We start from the raw sequence: 6,131 nt of genomic DNA, 5'->3' as shown, positions 1-6,131 counted from the left end.
AAAGTAAATTCGTTCTTCAAGGCGGGACTTAATGACCTTGATAAGTAGCTGATAAACTTTCGTCGGAGTCATATGAAAATTCTCAGTGTGTAAACACATTTTTCTTTCATTTATACCTAGACATGTCCCAAGTTAGCCTCGTACGCAGACGTCCTTAATGCTTCTCATGTAGAAAAAAAGATGGAAGAGGCCGTTTCCGATACACTCAAAAAATTTTGGTAAAGAACTAGGGAACGGCTCTCAAATGAAACCCGAGTCAGAATATGCACTTAAACTGGTGGATGGGACGCAAACATTGGATATGTGGGAAGATACCTCGTGTCAGGTTCTCTGGATAGTTCTCGCTTTCTTGCCAACTTAAGAGAGTTGTATCAAGCTTTTCACAAGAATGCCAACAACAGGAGAAAGCAATCTATACAGACATCCTAAGCGTCGGCTCAGTCAAATTCTTGTTAGCAGAGACTCCACAAGACCTCAAATAACTCCAAGCGGACTCCGACTTATGCGTCTTCGGCCCGGTGGTTGATTGGTTCACGGATTCCAACCAATAAGGTTACTTTATTGGCAAACCATTTGAGTACAAGTACAAGCCTTTTCTCGCTGAGCAAACAAGTGTACTAATAAAAAAGACTGATATAAGTCTTGGTCGTAATTTTAAACAAAACAAAAATGATCCAAAGTATAAGATTTAGATTTGAAAGCCGACGAACTGGTTAAGATAGAAGCGAAAGATCAGGAAAACATTTTAAAGAGATCTTTTAATAATATAGTTACTTTTTGGATTGGAACTCGCGCATGTAAAGCAACATGAATTCTTCGTGGAGTTGAAATCTGTTGCTGTGGTTGAGCTAAACAACAATCTTGGAAATTAGGTGGCAAAATTAAGTTGGAAAATGTAAGTTAATAAACTACCTTTTTTTTTCTCATTCATCTGCCTTTTTGTGTGGGATTTCCCACACTTTGCGCCAGCGATATTTATTCCTTTATTTGTGTACGAGAGCAACGTGTTTGTCACGTGGTTTCTACTTGGCGTGTAGACTGGGTTCAACTAGCAAGAGAGAGGACCATGGGGACGATCGCGAGGTTGAGTGTTTTTGTGCGGCGACCATTAGTGTGACTAATCTTCTCGGCTGTTGTTTTTTTTGGCGAATTTTGACTTGTTTTGAGATTCGGTGGGAGTCTTTGGCCTTAGGTCTTAGTGTTTGAGACACTCGCTGCTGAATTTTTTTGTGACACGCTATTTATTATGAGGTGGGTGAACGTTCGCGTTCTGTTTGTATAAGCACAAGATTCTCATGGTTGAATAAGGAACAATCATACAAAATTCCAGTTCTCTGACAGAACTGTCTGCAATTACATATTTAAATTATGTCACATTGAAATTGCTTCGATCAGCTGAAAATCCCGACAATTTCCGCGGAAAATAAAATCGAGTAAACAATGTCGCGCCGCGCAGTCTGCAACTGTCGGAAGAAAATTTATACATGAATGATTTCATTACTTTCAACTCCCGTCTATTGCTAAAATCAGCATTTTTATATCAACAACCGAAGTTTTTACCGACAGATATAACATAATGACAAAGTCCAGTATTTCCCTGCGTATTTATGGTTAGCAAGTTGGGGTCCCCCCTATAAACCATGATTTGTTGATACGTTGGGTGACCGTGCAGTTTCTAGACTGTTCAGCAGTCCCCTATTTTTCCGTGAGATCGTGGATGTCGATCGTTGAGTTCGATGGGCCGCCATCTTGGTCTCTTGATGCGAGCGAAACTGGGGAGAGTAGAAAATGCCCGTGGGTAGTGGCGGTGCGGTTAATAGCGTGGGGGTGACGGGGCGGAAACTGTAACAGCTTCCCTCTGTCTGGTGTTCGCTGCGTTAGTTGCTCCAGCAACGGCAACACCTGATTGGTCTAAGGGACAATAGAGTTTATCAGAGCGTAGCAGAGCGTTGACAACTTGAGTGACAGAGAGTCACATTCATCACTTCGCGGCTCAGGCCAAAATGGCATCAATTTCAAGAGAATTTTCTGTAGAATGTTTTGATTTTGATCGTCTGTCTGCTTCTTGTCTTGGAGGATTGGTGTTAAAGCGCGAGCAAAAGGAGGCCGTTTCTCGTTTACTCGAAGGAAAAGATGTTTTGGCGGTTCTTCCAACTGGTTTTTGGCAAGAGTTTAATATATCAAAGTTTCGTTTTGGCGAAGGAAATGGCTGAGAGCTCCGTTGGTTGTTCTTATTTCCGACTGAAATTTTACAATTAATGCCACAAAGACGGCACGCATCTGAATAATTGGAATTCTCTGCGGGCTTTGCCGCTTTTTTTGGAGTCAGAGAAGAGTTCTTCCGTCCCGCATTCATTCGACTCAACTTGTGAAACCTTCAAAATGTTTCGAAATTCACAGCACAGTAACATGTATTCATATCATCATCCCTGATTTGATAGGTTTTTCCTCAGGGGAGGAGATTGTTAATTGATTTGATTAACGGAGGCGCCAAACTGGCGGCCGCGTCCCTTGAACACGAGACAGAGTGAAGCTGTTACAGTCTCCCTATTTTTTCCGTCAGCCGTGCCCTCCACCACCCCTACCCACGGGCATTTTGTACTCTCTCCAGTTTCGCTCGCATCAAGAGACCAAGATGGCGGCCCGTCGAGCTCAAAGATCGCCATCTACGATCTCACGGAAAAATAGGGGACTGTGAACAGTCTATGCAGTTTCCGCAGACTCACAAGTTAAATCAGAGACTAAAATATTTGCATTTGCCTTCAAACTTCGTGCTAAACATTTTCACATTTACTGGTCATGTTTAAGGACAAAAGCTAATTTCTACAAGTGTAATTTACATACAGTTTTTTTTTTAAGCTGGAAGCACGAATATTAGCCGACATTTACGATCGCGTGCTGATTTATCGTAAACAAACTCCGTGCAACCAACGACCGATTCTAATAATACAGCCAATGAAATAAAGCTGTTCCCACAGTAAACATCTCCAAGCCAACGCGATTCGAAAGTCGTGTTCGTGAACAAAATCAATAATTGTCCCAGTTATTTAACAAAAGCACAATAGCACGTCATCTCGAGCCCGACGAAACAGGCCACGTTATTGTTAATTGCACGGTCCAGAATCACAACTAAAAACCAAAACGTCTCGTGTGCACGTGCTTTGCGATGATGTCATTTGTTTTCGCCTCCGCTTTGCCTGCTGCGAAGAACAAGCTTAGCCTGCAAAATGTGTTTGCTTCAACGACTCTTTAATCAGTCAATCAACTCCGCTACCCAATAACTTGGGACTATATGTCTGCTGAATTTTTTTTTTTTGCTGGGTTTTAGTATACCTTGTGAACCAACGGTTACACGGGATTTCGCTAAGGTAACAAAAATGTCACAGCGAGGAAAACCATTTTTCCTTTTCGGTTACGTATTAATGTCAAACGGAGAATCGTGATTTGCTCATACCTTGAACATCAAAACACTAATGCAACTTACCACATTAAATGTCAAGGGCGTTGCATGTGATCTTTTTGACGTATCCATGGGTATTAACTACGGGAAATTTACCTCCGGAAATATTGGTCATTCTCACTAAATGCAGTTTCCCGTGGTAGAAAGGTCATTTACCACGGTAACAAGAGCCCCGTGTAACCGAACCCTAAGAGAGCAAATTTCCTGGAAACTTAAGTCCAAACATGTTTCTCCTGTAACCGTTTTTTCGTCTGTAGCTTGGGGTCTTATAACCAGGACTCTACGGTCAGGAGTACCCGACAGAGCCGCTCGACAGAAAACCCGCTCGACAGGCTGCAATCACGCTGGCTGGGAAATATAAGCATTAGATCATTTACTGGCTGGGATTTTCGTTCAGCGTCTGGCTTGCTAAAAACTGATTTAAAACACTGTCCCTAGCTGGAAAAAACGTGACTTGTTTGTTTTTCCTGGCTGTGACTTCTTCGAAAAAGCAATCAATTAAACTGCTTACGTCCTGGGACATAAAAAACGCGTGAGTGAGCTCTAAAGTCTAAAGCCTTCCGCCGTGAGAAGATAAACCGCAAGCGGTCGTACTTACTCCCAGCGCCACGCGCTACAAAAATAATGCAAATCAACGCGCGCGTGATGCCATGCCCGAAAATGATGGCTCCATTGTCAGATTGTTGCGGTTTATCTTTTTCATCAACCAGTAAAAATTGCATAACATCAGCGGCTGTCATTTTCAATGACGTAATAGCACTAGTATCTCGAATGGCCAAATCCGTTAAAAACGTTCTTTTCAATGGAACAGGATCTCCGCTCGTTTGTCGTTCCAAAGGCCTGAAGAAGCCGTCACTTCAGAAAACCGCTGCTGGCGCTATTGTGCTGCAAGCAGTCGGCAGTTATAAAGAAACGGTGGAAAGCAACTAGCAGGTTAGTAAATTCATTCCTATAATTCTCTTGCTTGCACACGGGGCAGTAATGGTACATTGTACTGGAATCAGTGACACTCTTCGCTGTATGTTTTGCATTAATTCTTTCATTTATAGACAACTAAATTTAAAAAGGTATCGGCGGCATGAGAACCTAGACTCTAAGGTGTTCATTTACATTCCTCGTTTGCAGTCATTCTGAGTTATTTCGAGGGCTCCGCTGGTAAAGGAAAGAAACGAGATCTGCCAAATCTGAGATCTGCTGTGAAAGGGACTTGACGCAGACAAACAAAGCAGCTGGATAAAGGTAGGCATAATGTTCTGTTTATATGCGCTAGGCGTCTGCATCGGTGGTCAACTTTTCTCTCTTGATGCTAAAGTAATCAAGTAAAGTGATCTCATTGTACCATACACTCATCGTTTCGCTCATAGCATTTTGGGTTGCTATAAATCTGCAAATTTGCTTAATCGAAAATTTCCCGAAAGTTGCCGGAAGACGAGCGACAATGGTTTGCCCTCTTTTTCAGTCTTATTGGGTACATTAAATGCCTTAATCGTGGTTCAGTACTAGCATAACGAGTTAATGTTTGTCCTCTGGAAATCAAGGGACTATCGCTCGTTGCTCACCGGAAATGGCCGTCGGGTGAATTCATTCCACACTGTTCGCTGTCTCTTTGAGAGAAATGCTTTTGGTGAACTCATTCCGCACTGTTCGCTGTCTCTTTGAGAGAAATGCTTTTATTTTGAGACCCTAAACTTATTAATGTATCGGCGATCATGATTCAAGATTGCCGGGAGTTAATTTACATTTGCAGTCATTCTGAGTCATTTCAAAGGCTGGAGAGAAAAAAAGAAAAGAGACTAAGGGAAGACCTCTGCCAGATCTAAGTTCCGCTGAGAAAAGGACTTACCAAAGAGACAAAGTAGCCGGACAAAGGGTAGGCATATTTGTTTATATGCGCTAGCTCGGACAGCAATGTTGGACATACAACTATCCTCTCTGAGCTAAGATAAAGGGATCATTGTACCATACAATCAACGCCTCGCTCATAGTACTTTTGTATTGCTTTAAATCAGTGCAACTTTGCGTGATGGAATTTTCCGAAAGTTGCCGGACGACAAGGGTCAATTGTTTGCCCTCTTTTTCAGTCTTATTGGGTACAAGGGACTATCGCGCGTTGCTCACCGGAAATGGTAGTTAAATCATGCAATGTATTTTATTTGGCATAATAAGTAAAATGTTAAAATTGTCTATGTTATTAAAATCTTTGTCAGTTAACAGAACTCAAGATTTTACCTTCTTAAACTTTCCTTCAGTTTGTAGTTGAGAAGGAAACTTTCGTCTTTCTGTGCGGCTTTCTTTTTAGCAAAACTATATCATTTGTCGCCTTTGGTTGTGTTTCACAAGGCTAACTGGTCGGACCTGTAGGTTCTGCGTGTAATCACGTAATAATTGAATTTCCGTACCAGGAACCGAAGGATCTTTCGAAGCCTAAAGAAGACAGAAATCAGCGAAGGATTACAGAACTCGCGATCGTTTGTCATTTTGAAAACACTGCTTTAGAATTGTGAAAAGCTAACTACTAAGCAAGTGTCCCGAAAATATTGCCAAAGTACAATTTGACAGGCGTAACGCGCGATGTGTTCGACTGCGCAAAGCAAGTAAATTTCCGGTAATAAACGCGATCCAAAACAGCTTTCATTTGAACTCATCGTTGACCTACCAGTTGAGGCAACGG

Source organism: Orbicella franksi, chromosome 7 (assembly GCF_964199315.1).
Source record: "Orbicella franksi chromosome 7, jaOrbFran1.1, whole genome shotgun sequence".
Classification (NCBI taxonomy): Eukaryota; Metazoa; Cnidaria; class Anthozoa; order Scleractinia; family Merulinidae; genus Orbicella; species Orbicella franksi.
Note: the sequence above shows the minus strand (reverse complement) of the source record.